Source organism: Tamandua tetradactyla, chromosome 6 (assembly GCF_023851605.1).
Source record: "Tamandua tetradactyla isolate mTamTet1 chromosome 6, mTamTet1.pri, whole genome shotgun sequence".
Lineage (NCBI taxonomy): Eukaryota > Metazoa > Chordata > Mammalia > Pilosa > Myrmecophagidae > Tamandua > Tamandua tetradactyla.
The window spans coordinates 99,726,074-99,741,115 of record NC_135332.1 but is presented as its reverse complement, the minus strand read 5'-3'; positions in this window follow the sequence as shown (position 1 = coordinate 99,741,115).

Below are 15,042 nucleotides of genomic sequence, written 5' to 3'. Positions count from 1 at the left end.
CCCATCAGCAGTGTATGAGGGTTCCAATTTCTCCATATCCTAGTTAACACTTATTATTTGCCTTTTCAATAGCCATCCTAGTGGTGTGAATTCATATTTTGATGTAGTTTTGATTTACATTTCCTTGATGGTCAATGATGTTGGGTATCTTTTCATGTGCTTATTAACCACTTGCATATCTTCTTTGGGAAGATGTCCATTCAGACCCTTTGCCTACTTTATAGTTGGTTTGTCTTTTTATTAGTTAATTTTAAGAGTTTTTATATATTCTAGACACAAGTCCCTTAACAGATTTATGACTTGCAACTATTTTGTCCTAAAATGTGGGTTGTCAAGTGGAGAATTCTTGATATTCTCACACGCAGCAGGGAGAACCAAAGCAATAGGCAGAGCCCTCAATCTGGGGGGTTGTTCATATGAAACTTTACCCCACAAAAAATAGGCTGAGCCTACTTAAAATTAGGTCTGAGTCACCCCCAGAGAACCTCTTTTGTGCTCAGATGTGGCCTCTCTCTCTCAGCCAACAAGACAAGCAAACTCACTGCCCTCCCCCTCTCTACATGGGACATGACTCCCAGGGGTGTGGACCTTCCTGGCAACATGGAACAGAAATCCTAGAATGAGCTGGGACTCAGCATCAAGGGATTGAGAAAACCTTCTCTACCAAAAGAGGGAGGAGCAAAATGAGACAACATAAAGTGTCAGTGGCTGAGAGAGTCCAAACAGAGTTGAGAGGTAATCCTGGCAGTTGTTCTTATGTATTATATAGATGTCACCTTTTTAGTTAAGATATAATGGAGAGGCTGGAGGAAACTGCCTGAAAATGTAATGCTGTGTTCCAGTAGCCATGTTTCTTGAAGGTGATTGTATAATGATATAGCTTTCACAATGTGACTGTGTGATTGTGAAAACCATGTGTCTGATGCTCCTATTATCCACCTTATCGACAGATGAGTAAAACATATGGATTTAAGATAAACAAATAATAGGGGGAACAAATGTTAAAATAAATTTAGTAGATTGAACTGCTAGTGATCAATGAATGGGAGGGGTAAGGGGTATGGCATGTATTAATTTTTTTCTGTTTTCTTTTTATTTCTTTTTCTGAATTGATTCAAATGTTCTAAGAAATGAACATGATGATGAATATACAACTATGTGATGATATTGTGAGTTATTGATTATATATCAAGAATGGAATGATCATGTGGTAAGAATATTTGTGTTCGTATGTTGTTATGTTGGATAAAAAAAAAAGAGTACAGCAGCAGAGTACATTGTCTTTATTTCCTCTCAGTGGGAAACTATTTTAGATGCCATGACGTGGGGGTTAATAATTTCTTGGTGGGAGTTCTGGTTCCATGGATGTTTTTACTTTATGAAGAGATCATCAAGCTGTACATTTATGATTTGTGCCCTTTTATGTATGCATGTTATATAGCATTAAAAAGTTCACTTGTAAAAAAATGTGGGTTATCTTTTCACTTTCTTGAAGGTGTCCTTTGCAGGACCAAAGTGTTTACTTTTAGTGAAGTCCAACTTGTCTGTTTCTTCTTTTGTTGCTTGTGCTTTTGGAATTATGTTTAAGAAATCATTGCCAACCCAAGGTCATGAAGAATTTCTTCTTGAATTGAATTCTTTCCTCTAAGAATTTTATGATTTTAGCTCTTAAATGTAGGATTTATATACATTTTGAATTAATTTTTGTATATAGTGTGAGATAGCAATCTAATTTCATTCTTGCAGGTATATACTAGTTGTCCCAGCATTATTTATTTAAAAACTATTATTTCCCCCATTGAAGGATCTTAGCATGCTTTACAAAAATCAATTGGCCAGAAAAGTGAGGGTTTATTTACTGACTCTCAATTGTACTTCATTGTGTTAGTCAGGGTTCTCTAGAGAAACAGAACCAAGAGGAGAGATCAGTAAATATGAGATTTATAAAGGTGTCTCACACAACTTGGTAACGAAAGAGTCCGAAATCCATAGGGCAGACTGTAAAGCTGGTGACTCTGATGAAGCATCTGGATGAACTTCATAGGAGAGGCTCACTGGCTGACAAAAATGTAAAAGAGTCTCTCTTCTTTCTTAAAAGCCTTTAACAGATTAGGTTATTTCATTGTGGAAGACACACCTTGGTTGATTGCAGATATAATCAGCCACAGATGCAATCAACTGACTGATGACTTAATATGCCAGCCTTCCAGTTTATCAACCAACCATGAAACATCCTTGCAGCAATGATCAGGCCAGTGCTTGCCTGACTAGACAACTGGGCATAATCACCTGGCCAAGTTGATACCAAAACCCAACTATCACGTCCACCCTTTGTCAACTTAGCAGCTATACATATCACCTTGAAATACTTAATTTCCAAATAGAACACAAAAATAGAAATATGTTTCACCTAACAATACTCAACTGTCCTACGTACAACCAGAAATGCACTACATCTCTCCAGAACTGGGTGCAAGTCCTTAAGTAACATTCTCTCTTAAACTTCATACCTTATGAATATGAAGTTATAAATGCTATAACATGAACAATGCAACTAATGTCATATAAGATATTTGCTTATGTACAATTGCAAGCACATTCATAACAAAACAGGGAGGAAATACTCACACAATTACAATGCTCCTTTCTGTAACTGGTCACGTGGTCATAGTTCATTATCACTACCTTCTACTACCCACTCCATGTTCCCTTTACCCTCAGCAAGCACTTCAGCTGGCCATGGTTCTTTGCCAGGTGGGGTGGCCCAGACCTTCATTCCTGAAGTTTCTGGGCCATTAGTAGTCCTGCCTGGATTGGGTTGTTGCAGTTTTCCACTGACTTTAATCACAGGGAATGGCAATATTAAGAGATGCCTTAAAGGATCTCCTGTATTCCTGGAAAATTCTTCTTTACCGCCATTATGTAGCTGCAGTACTATTTCCCCTTGGTAGTCAGGATCAATCACTCAAGACAGAACAGTAATCCCCTTTCGTACCTATTGATTTAGTGGCATGAGAAGCCCAAAATGGCCAAGTGGCAGTCTTAATTTCCAGTTCAATGGAATCATTGTTGTATCTCCTGGAAGGAACACTCCTCCTTTTGGAAGTAAGATCTGTTGACCAGCAGAGCTTAAGGTTTCAGGGACAGGAAGCAAAAATTTTCCTAGTGGACCACTAGGGGTAATAGTGAGTGGTACCACTCCCATTTCCACCCTTTGATTCCTGGATCCATGAATCCTGGCTATAGGAGAAACAGAACAATAGAGCAGATGCTGATTCAGAGCATACACAGCCTCCTGGAGAATACTGCCCCAGCCCTGCTAGGTATTGCCACCTAGCTGACACTGTAATTGGGCCTTCAAAAGGACATTCCACCATTCTATCAACCCAACTGCCTCTGGATGATGGGTAACATGGTAAGACCAGAGAATTCCAAGAGCATGTGGTCATTCCCACACTTAATTTGCTGTGAAATGTGTTCCTTGATCAGGAGCAATGCTATGTGGAATACCATGTTGGTGGATAAGGCATTCTGTAAACTCATGCATGGTAGATTTTGCAGAAGTGTTGCATGCAAGGAATGCAAACCCATATCTGGAGTATGTGTCTGTTCCAATTAGAACAAACTGCTGCCCCTTCCATGATGGAAGTGGTCCAATGTCATCAACCTGCCACCAGATAGTAGACTGCTCATCTCAGGAAAGGATGCCATATTGGGGATGAGTATGGGTCTCTGCTGCTGGCAGATTAGGCACTCAGCAGTGGCCATAGCCAGATTGGCCTTGGTGAATGGAAGTCCATGTTGCTGAGCCCATGCATAACCTCCATCCCTACCACCATAACCACTTTGTTCCTGAGCCCATTGGGCAATGGCAGGAGTGACTGAAGAAAGAGGATGACTTGTATCCACAAGATGGAACATCTTATCTACTTGACTGTTAAAACCTTCTTTTGCTGCAGTCACCCTCTGGGGAGCATTCACATGGGACACAAATATCTTCAAGTTCTTTGCTCACTCAGAAAGGTCTATCCACACACCTCTTCCACAGGCCTCTTTGTCATCAGTTTTCCAATCACACTCTTTCCATGTCCCTAACCATCCAGCCAAAGCATTAGCAACAGCCCACAACTCAATATACAAATGCACCTCTGGCTAGTTCTCCTTCCAAGCAGAATGAACAACCAGGTGCACTGCTCAAAGTTCCATCCACTTGGAGGATTTCCCTCACCACTGTCCTTTAAAGACATCCCAGAATGGAGTTGTAGTGCTGTAGCTATCCGCTTCCAGGTGGTCCCTGCATATCCAGGGACCAGGCCTGAGTTTTCTCTTCCTAAGTCAACTGACTATAAGGAGCTCCCCAAGAGGAAGATAATGTGGCAGGAGTGGGGATATAGGCATATGTGTCACTTCTTCATGTAACTTACTCATGACTTTAGTACCTGCTTGAGCCCTATCTCTAATACACCATTTCTATTTTATGGTGGAGTGCTGCTGTGCATGTCCAACTTTATGGCTTGGTGGGTCAGACAATGCCCAGCTCATGATAGGCAACTCTGGTCTCATGATAACTTGGTGGCCCATGGTTAAGCATTCAGTCACTGCTAAGGCCCAGTAGCAGGTTAAAAGCTATTTTTCAAAAGGAGAGTAGTTATCTGCAGCAGATGGTAAGGCTTTGCTCCAAAATCCTAAGGGTGTGCATTGTGATTCTCCTATAGAGAATAGCAGCCTGCTGAAAGCTCCAGACAGCATCCCTATTTGCCACTGACACTTCCAGCACCATTGGATCTTCTGGATCCTATGGCCCAAGTGGCAGAACAACTTACACAGCTGCCTAGACCTGTCACAGAGCCTCCTCTTGTTCTGTTCCCCACTCAATATTAGCAACTTTTCTGGTCACTCAGTAAATGAGCCAAAGTAGCACACCCAAATGAGGAATATGTTGTCTCCAAAATCCAAAAAGGCCAACTAGGCATTGTGCCTCTTTTTTCTTCACAGGAGGAACCAGATGCAACTGCTTATCCTTCACCATAGAAGGGATATCTCAACATTCCCCCACACCACTGGACACCTAGAAATTTCACTGAGGTGGAATTTTTTGTTGGATTTATCTCCCATCCCCTGACCTGCAAATGTCTTACCAATAAGTCTAGAGTGGTTGCTATTTCTTGCTTACTATGTCCAATCAGCATGATATCATCAATATAATGGAACAGTGTGGTGTCTTTTGGGAGGGAAAAATGATTAAGATCCCTACAGACAATATTGTGAAAGGGTTGCCTGAGGTAGGACAGTGAAGGTATGCTGCTGACCTCATCTGGAGAATGCAAATTGTTTCTGGTGATCCTTGCTGGCAGCTATTGAGAAAAAAGCATTTGCCAGATCAATAGCTGCATACCATGTACAGGCAATGGGTTAATTTGCTCAAGCAATGATACCACATCTGGGACAGCAGCTGCAATTGGAATCAGTACCTGATTAAGTTTATGATAATTCACTGTCATCCTCTGAGATCCATCTGTTTTCTGCATAGGCCAAATAGAAGAGTTGAATGAGGATGTGTTGAGAATCGCCACCCCTGCATCCTTCAAGTCCTTAAGAGTGGCACTAATCTCTGCAATCTCTCCAGAAATATAGTATTGCTTCTGATCCACTATTTTACTAGGAAGGGGCAGTTCTAGCAGCTTCCATTTGGCCTTTCCTACCATTGCAGCCCTTACTCTATGAGTCAGAGAACCAAAGTGGGGATTCTGCCAGTTGTTGAATATGCCAATTCCAATTATACATTCTGGAACTAAGAAAATTACCACGGAATGGGTTCAGGGACTCACTGGATCCAGTGTGAAGCAGACCTGAGCTAAAACTCAATTGATCTCCTGACATCCATAAGCCCCAGTACTCTGACTGGCAGACTAGAGTGAGGTTTTGGGTCTCCTGGAATTAGTGTAACTTCTGAATCAGTATCTACTAATTCCTGAAATAACTGATTATTTCCTTTTCCCCAGTACACAGTCATCCTGATAAAAGGCCATACATCTCCTTAGGGAAGCTCTGGAAGGAAGGCTAGCAGTATAAATTTGGGGCAGTGGAAAAAAACTAGCTAGCTAGTTTGCTAGCTGCTGGAATCCAATATAGGAATGGAATGGCTTTTTAAAAGAGTAATTTAATAAGTTGCTAGTTTACAGTTCTAAGGCTGAGAAAATGCCCCAGTTAATACAAGTCTATAGAAATATCCAAGCTAAGGCATCCAGGGAAATGTACCTTGGTTCAAGAAGGCCAATGAAGTTCAGGGTTTCTCTCTCAAGTGAGAAGGCACATGATGAACACAGTCAGGGTTTCTCTCTCAGCTGGAAGGGAACGTGGCATCATCTGCTAGCTTTCTTTCCTGGCTTCCTGTTTCATGAAGCTCCCTGGGAGGCATTTTCCTTCTTCATCTCCAAAGGTTGCTGGCTGGTGGACTCTCTGATTCTCATGGCTATGTTGTTCTCTGATCTGTCTCTGAATCTCTCCTTTCTCCAAAATGTTTCCTCTTTTATAGGATTCCAGTATTAACCAAGACCCACATAGAATGGGTGGAGACATATTTCTATCTAATCAAGTTTAATATCCACATTGATTGAGTCACATCTACATGGAGATAACCCAGTCAAGTTTCCAACCTAAAGTACTGAATAAGGATTAAGAGAAATGGTTGCTTCCACAAGATTGTTTAGGATTAAATCATGGCTTTTTTAGAGTACATAAACCCTTTCAAACCAGCACATTCCACCCTCTGAACCCTGAAAAAGACATATTTTATGCACATGCAAAATACATTCATTCCATCATTATATCAGAAAACTTTAAAGCATTTCAGTAACAATCAAATGCAATACAAGGTTGAAACTAGTACAAAGTTTCATTAAAGTTAGTTATAGGCATGATCTGTTCTCAGGCAAAATTCTCCTGTCTCTGGACCTGTGAAACACAAACAAGTCATTTGCTGCCAACATACAATGGGCGGAACAGTCATAGGATACATATACACATTTCCTTAGGGAGGAAGGAACACAGGGGTCACTGGACCCAAGCAGTTTAGAAAACCTGCAGGACAAAGTGCATTAGATTTCAAAGTCTGAGTGTCATTTATGTTTGGGGTTTTAGAAAGCAGCAGTCCCACCCTTTCCAAGGGCCTAGGCAGTGGCCTGCCTCTCTCTGAATGCAACCTTGGGGGACACTGGAAAGACCACCTTTTTCTTGGTTCCACTCTCTCCAACGATTGGGGCTGCACCCAGGCTCTCTTCCATCTCTGGGCCACAAACTCAACCCCTCCATTTGGTGGCAGCCAGGCTCTCCCCAAACCCCAAGGACTGTGACATTCCACTGCAATGAGGTGGAAGGCCCAGCCTCAGCCTCTGGGGCAAATTCACCCTCTCCATGTGCTTGGGTGGGTGTGCTCTCCTGGCCTAAGTCTTCTTAACTTCAGACCTCAGCCTCCATGGTTTAGCCTCTGAAGTTATATTTCCTTCAGTGTGTCCCTTCTCTGTCCCTTTCAGTTCCAACTAGCAGTGGCTCTCTTTATACAGATCCCACAACACTGTCATTGGCTTTCTGTGCAGTAGCCCTGGATCATGCCCATCAGACATAAAGAGTTTCCACAACTCTTTCCTGGATAACTCCAGATGCAATCCTGGCTTTCTCTGAAATGGCTGACTTTTTCACATTTAGGCAAATCTCCCCATGGAGCACCACTCTTTTTGGGGTCTCCTGTCCTGGAAGCCTAGAATTTTCTGGTTGTCCTGGAAGCCCAGAATATCAATGTCTGGTTTCTTTGTACTCAAGAGTTCAGTTCTCAGCTTGTCTCTTTCCTGTCTCATTTCACTGTAAGCTGTGAGAAGAAACCAAGCTGCACTTTCTACATTTAATTTGGAAATCTCTTCTGCTAAATATCTAAGTTCATGGTTTTTAAAATCTGCTTTCCAGGCAAAGCTATTTGTCAATTTTTCCAGATTATCTGTCATTTTCAAACAAGGATCACCTTCCTTCCAGTTGGCAATAATATGTGCCAAATTTCTGTCTAGATCTTTGTCACAGGTATCTTTAGAGTCCACATTTCTACCAACAGTCCTTCAAAGCATTCCAGGCCTTCTCTATCAAGCGCCTCACAACTCCTCCAAAATCTTACCCTGCTCTTTCTGAATCTCTTTTCTCCAAAATGTTTCCTCTTTTATAGGAAATAACTAATAAATAGTTATAAAAAAACTAATAAATAATATTAGTTTTCCAATAAACTAATCAAGACCCACATAAAATGGGTGGAGACATATCTCTATCTATTCCAGCTTAATACCCACATTGATTGAGTCACATCTACATAGAGATAACCTAATCAAGTTTCCAGCCTATAATACTGAATAGGGATTAAGAGAAATAGTTGCTCCCACAAGATTGCTTATGATAAATCGTGGCTTTTCTAGGGTACATAAGTCCTTTCAAACCAGCAAGGGTCCTTCCCCAAAGATACCTGGCCTTCCCCTCATTCAAGGGGCTTTGGGTCTGTAAACTGTCTTAAGTCTTGGAATTGATTAAGGGGGCATGATTCTCTGTTTTTGTAATTCAAGAGACTTCTGTTCACTTGATCTAGAATTCTTCTGCTTATACAACTCAAACAATTTAGTAGACTGCCCATCTATTTTACTTATAGGTACCCCATGATCTACTAGCCAAGGCCACAGTCTTTGTGAGTCAGATTATTTTGACTGCTGCTTTGAGTCTGCTGTCCATTACAGCAGCCATGCTTACCTTGTTTATGGTGACTAACTGTTGCCACATTGCTTCTGCCAACTAGGGATCCAATCATCCCCATTGCATTTAAGGTTTCCAGCTCAGGGGCAGCAGTTCCTACAGTAATATCTGACCTATAGAGAAAGGCAACTATGGAACTCTTCAGAGATGATAGAGCTAGCCTCATGAATTCATTTCCCAAAGTTCTGGTGAAGGATGTGTCCTCTAGACATTCCTGGGGTGTGTGGGCAGGTCTTCCATGATAAATCCACTCTAACATTCCCATCTCTCTAAGTCCTTGGATCCCCTCATCTACATTATACCAGGGAAGTTCTGGCATTTTGACCTCAGATAATGTAGGTCACCTTTTGATCCATGTTTCAGCCAACCATCAAAACAAACTGTTAATGCCCTTTCTAACCCCTTGAGCTACAATATTGAATGCAGAATCTCTGATTATTGATATGGAACCATATCAATAAATTCATCTTGATCCAACTTTATATTCCTTCCACCATTATCCCACACTCTTAATATCCATTCCCACATATATCACACTGATTTCTGTCTATACAGATTGGAAAACTCATGCAGTTTTTTTGGATTATAGCATACCTCCTCAGGGGGTCACACTTTGTACCTCACCTTTCAGTGCTTGTTGGAACTTTAGTCTAATTATAGGTCTTGAAGAAAAGAAAAGTGGTGGGAGTGGATCATGAAAAGAAATAGAAGTCTTTCAAGCCAATTACCTCAGGGCATTCTGTTGCATTTTCATCTGGTGAAACAGTATTAGTTGCTCCCAAAGACTAAAGGCTGTTTACACAGGGAAGGTAGCTACAGGGTGAGCAGGCAATGAAGGGTTAATCTCGTTAGGTGGAGGTTGAATGGCAGACTCCTCTGAGGAGACTGGAGGCCTGGATGATGTTCCCTCAAGGCAGGCTGGAGGTCAGAAGCTCTTTCCTCAAGGCAGTCAATTACAAATCTATATAGCAAAGCTGAGCAGATTCCTGGGATCCCATCTCCCCATCACCATAAATTACCATACCACTTGTGTTAGTTTGCAAGCTGCTGAATGCATTATATCAGAACTGGAATGATTTTTAAAAAGGGGAATTTAAAACATTACAAGCCTATAGGAATGTTCAAACTAAGGCATCCAGGGAAAATACCTTAATTCAAAGAAAGACCAATGGGCCTGAAACAGCTCTGTCAACTGGAAAGTCATGTGACTGGAATCTACTGGTCCCTTGCCCTGGGCTCCACTGCTTTCAGCCTCTGTTCCTGTGGGGGTTCCTCACTTTACTTCTGCAGGGCTGGCTTTCATGTCTTGGCTTCCCTTGGCTCTTTCCAGGTTGTGGCTCACTTAACATCTCATGGCAATGTCTGCTGGACTCCAAGTATCTCCAAGTATCTGTGTCTCAGTTCTCCACCTGCCCACATCTGTGTCAACTCTGCTATGATGTTTATGTGAATGTTCCATTCTACGGGAATGTCCAGAATCCACAGGGCAGGCTGTGAAGCTGGTGGCTCTGATGAAGGGTCTGGATGAACACCATAGGAGAGACTCACTGGCTGAAGAAAACATGAAAGAGTCTCTCTTCTCTCCTAAAATCCTTCAACTGATTGGATTATCTCATTGGGGGAGACACGTCTTAGTTATCACAGATGTAATCAGCCATTGATGCAATCAACTGACTGATGACAATACATCAGCCTTTTAGTTTATCAACCAGCCACAAAATATCTTTGCAGCAATGGTCAGGCCAGTGCTTGCCTAACCAGACAACTGGGCATAATCATTTGGCCAAGTTGACACCAGAACCTAGCCATCACATCCATTTACCTATATGTGTATCCTTATATTGGTATGACATTATTTTGATTACTATAGTTTCATGTAAATTTCAAACCTGTGGAATATGAGTCTTCCAACTTTGTTTTACCCTTTCAAGATCGTTTTTTGAATTTCCATATGAATTGTAGGGTTGGTTTGACAATATCCATTTAAAAAATGCTGGATTTTTTGACGGGAATGGCATTGAATCTTTACATCAACTTGCCATCTTAACAAAATTAACAATGTTAACAATATTAAGCCATCTAATCCACAAATATGTGTTGACTTTTCACTTGTTTAGAGATTCTTTAATTAATCCAACAATGTTTTGCAGTTTTCAAAGTATGTTAGGCGTTTCTTTCATTAAATTTATTCCTAAGTATTTTATATGTTTTGACGCTATTTTAAATGGAATTGTCATTAATTTCATTTTTCAATTGTTCATTGCCAGTGTATGAAACACAATTGATTCTTGTACACTGGTCCTGTAGTCCACGATGTTGCTGAGCTCTTTTATTAGTTTTAATTGGTTGGGTATATTTTAGTGGATTTCTTAGTATTTTCTACATGCAAGATCATGTTATTGTCAAATAAAGATTGACTTCCTTCTTCCTTCCAATCTTATTTCCTTGTCTAATTGCCCTGAATAGAACCTTCTTTAAAAAGTTGAATACAAGTCAATACAAGTGAGCAGACATTCTTGTCTTACTTTGGATGTTAGGGGGAAAGCATCCAATTTTTCACAATCAAGTATAATATTAGCTATAGGTTTTTCATAGAAGCCCTTTATCAAGTTGAGGGAGTTCCCCACTATTTGTATATTTCTGAGTGTTTCTATCATGAAGGGATGTTGTATTGGGCCAAATGCTTTTTTTGTTTCTATTGAGATGATCCTGTAGTTCTTGTTTTCTATTGATATAGTGTATTACATTAATTGCTTTTTGGATCTGTCTTTATTCCATCTGACCTCCCAGCAACATTAACACAGTTGCTGGTCTGAAAGTATTATGTACCTCAGGAAAGGTATGGTTTAATCCTGATCCAATTTTGTGGGAGCGGCTACTTCTTTTAATCCTAATTCAATATTGGAGGGCAGAAACTTTGATTAAATTATCTCCACAGAGATAGGCATGCCCAATTATAGATGTGAGCTTTTGATTAGATGGAGATGTGACTCCACCCATTCCAGGTGGGTCTTGATTAGTTTGCTAGTGCACTTTAAGAGAGGAAACATTTTGAATAGAATCAGAAATGACAGAAACAACAGAAACATCAGAACCAACAGAAATTTCACAGCAGAATTGACACAGATGCTGACATTTGGAGAACAGAGACACAGATGTTTGGAGATGCTTGAAGCCCAGCAGACATTGCCATGAGATGATAAACAAGTCAGGACTGGAGAGAGTCAAGGGAAGCCAAGACATGAAGTCAGCCCTGGAGAAGCAAAGTGAGGAACCCCCACAGGAACAAAGGCTAATGGCAATGGAGCCCAGGAGCAAGGGATAGCAGATGCCAGCCATGTGACAACCCAGCTGACGGAGGTGTTCCTAACCCATTGGCCTTTCTTGAGTGAAGGCAACCTCTTGTTGGTGTCTTAATTTGAATACTTTTACTTCCTTAGAACTTTGAACTTGTAACTTATTAAATTCCCCTTTATAAAAGCCATTCCAGTTCTAGCATAGTGCATTCTGGCAGCTTTCAAACTAACACACATGGTTTATTCAGTCTCTTCTTAATACACTCTACTTTCTTCTCTTAGCTTCTGTTATTCTAATTTCCTCATAGTTCATGTGTTCCCTTTTCTCCATCTCTTCTAAATTCTGAGTACCCTAGGATTTGTCCTGAGCCCTTTTTTCTTCTCATCTGCACTGTCCTTAGCAGATCTTACAAGTCCAATAATCATCTCCTGGTTAATGAGTCCCAAATTTAAATCTTCAACCCTGATCTCTTCTTTGAGCTCAGAGCATATCCTTCTGCCTTCCCTGTTTTATTTTCCTGGCTGCCAAAGCAATGGCTTTTCTTATACAATGGGAATTTATTGGCTCATGATTTTGAGGCTAGGAGAAGTCCAAAATCAAGGTGTCATCAAAGCAATACTTTCTCCCAAATAATTGTGTTGTTCTGGGGTTGGTTTCTGGAGCTCCTTAGGCTTTGGCTTTTCTCTTACAGGGAAATGCATGTGGTGGCCTCTCCAGGCTTCTCCTTTTTTTTCTAGGTTCCATGGACTTTCAGCTTCTGGCTGCTCCCTTTGCCTGGCTCGCTCTCTCTCTCTCTCTCTCTCTCTCTCTCTCTCTCTCTCTCTCTCTCTCTCTCTCTCTCTCTCTCTCTCTGTGGTCTTCCCTTTAAGGCCTTCAGTAATAGGATTTATAGCCATCCTGATTTGGCTGGGCAACACCTTAACTAAAGTAGCCTCATTGAAAGGTCCTATTTACAGTAATTCATACCCACAAGAATGAATTAAGTTTAAGAACAAGTTTTTCTGGATTATACAACCCCAAACCATCACATTCTCCATGTCTTCACTTTCTACTGACAGTTCAAATTTAGTTTGATCCAAATTGATTGTTTTGCACTCCTTAACATGTGCTCTTCATCTCAGTTAATGTTTCCAAAATGTACCTTTTTGCTTATGTGAAAAACTAGAAGTCATCTTAATTCCTTCTTTTCCTCTATCTTCCACTTCCAATCCTGGTATTTCTATGTCAGAAATACATGCCAAATGCAACGACTTCTCCCATCTGCATTGCTAAGGCCTAGCCCAAGCCACTGACATCTCTTACCTAGACAAGTGTTAAGAGTTTTCTCATAGCTGTCCTCCCTATCATCAAGTCACTATGCAGCAGCTCCATTTAAGATTTGAAAACCTGAACCACAGCCTACCACTTCTTTTAAAAATTTCCATTGCCTTCCTATGAAATCATAATAAAATCCAAACCCCTTACCATAGCCTGAATGATCCAACATGATCTAGCTTGACTGTCTCTCAGAGTTGGCTGATCATGCCTAGACCTGCCATCTTTTTTCTGTCCTGTGATATGCCAAGCATGTTCCTGCTTCAAGGATTGGTCCACTCTTTCTCATCATTTCTCATCAATTCAAATGTCTTTACTCTGCATATTCTGTCTTCAGGAGCACTATTCACTTCCTACCCTCAGTCACTCTATTCTAGATGAGTATCCTGTTTTATTTTCTATATAAGATTGATAGCAATATGAAATTATCCAATTTAATGGCTTGCCTTTAAAAAAATCTCCATCTCCATCACTATGTAATGCAATGAATGTTAGCCATGGGAAAGAACATGTCCTCAACAAGTATCTGAACTAAAATGGTTTCTGATAAAGGAGATATTTAATATTTGTTGAAAGAATGAATACATAGGGTATATGAGAGATGCAAAAACTATAAAAACTGATATCTTTCCTGAAATAGTCTGTTTAGAAAAAGAATTAATATTCATTCATTAAAAATGATTCTGAGTTTCTGTGTGAGACCAAAGGGAGATATGTTTATTTGGTGCAAAATTTTTATCTTGGGTAGTGCATTACCTAATTTAACTTGTGTGGTCGGTTTAGCTGAGCACCGTAAGTATATGGAGTCACCAAATTGTCTTCCACAGTGGCTGCACCACTACACATTCTCACCAACAGTGAATAATTGTTCCTATTTCTACACATCCTCTCCAACACTTGCAGTTATCTGTTTGTTTAATAGTAGCCATTTTTGTAGATGTGAGGTGATATCTCATTGTCTTCCTTTTTTCCCAATATATATATTTTTAAATTTTAACATTTGTTCCCCTATTATTTATTTATTTTTAATCCATATGTTTTGTTCACCTGTCCATATTGTAGATAAAAGAGCATCAGACAATGTTTTTACAATCACACAATCACATTGCAAAATCTATATCATTATACAATCATCTTCAAGAAACATGGCTACTGGAACACAGCTCTACAGTTTCAGGCATTTCCCTCCAGCCTAATACACCTTAATCTAAAAAGGGGATATCTATATAATGCATAAGAATAACCTCCAGGATAACCTCCTGACTCTGTTTGAAATCTCTCAGTCACTGACATTTTATTTTGTCTCATTTCTCTCTTCCTCCTTTTTGGTCAAGAAGACTTTCTCTACCCCTTGATGCTGAGTCCCAGCTCATTCTAGGATTTCTGTTCCATGTTGCCAGGGAGGTTTACACCCCTGAAAGTCATGTCCCACATAGAGAGGGGGAGGGCAATGAGTTTGCTTGCTGTGTTGACTGAGAGAGAGCTAGGCCACATCTGAGCAACAAAAGAGGGGACTCTTGGACCTAATTTTAAGTAGGCTTAGTCTATCTTTTGCAGGGATAAGTTTCATAGGAACAAACCCCAAGATTGAGGGCTCAGCCTATTGATTTGGTTGTCCCCACTGCTTGTGAGAGTATCAGGAGTTCTCCA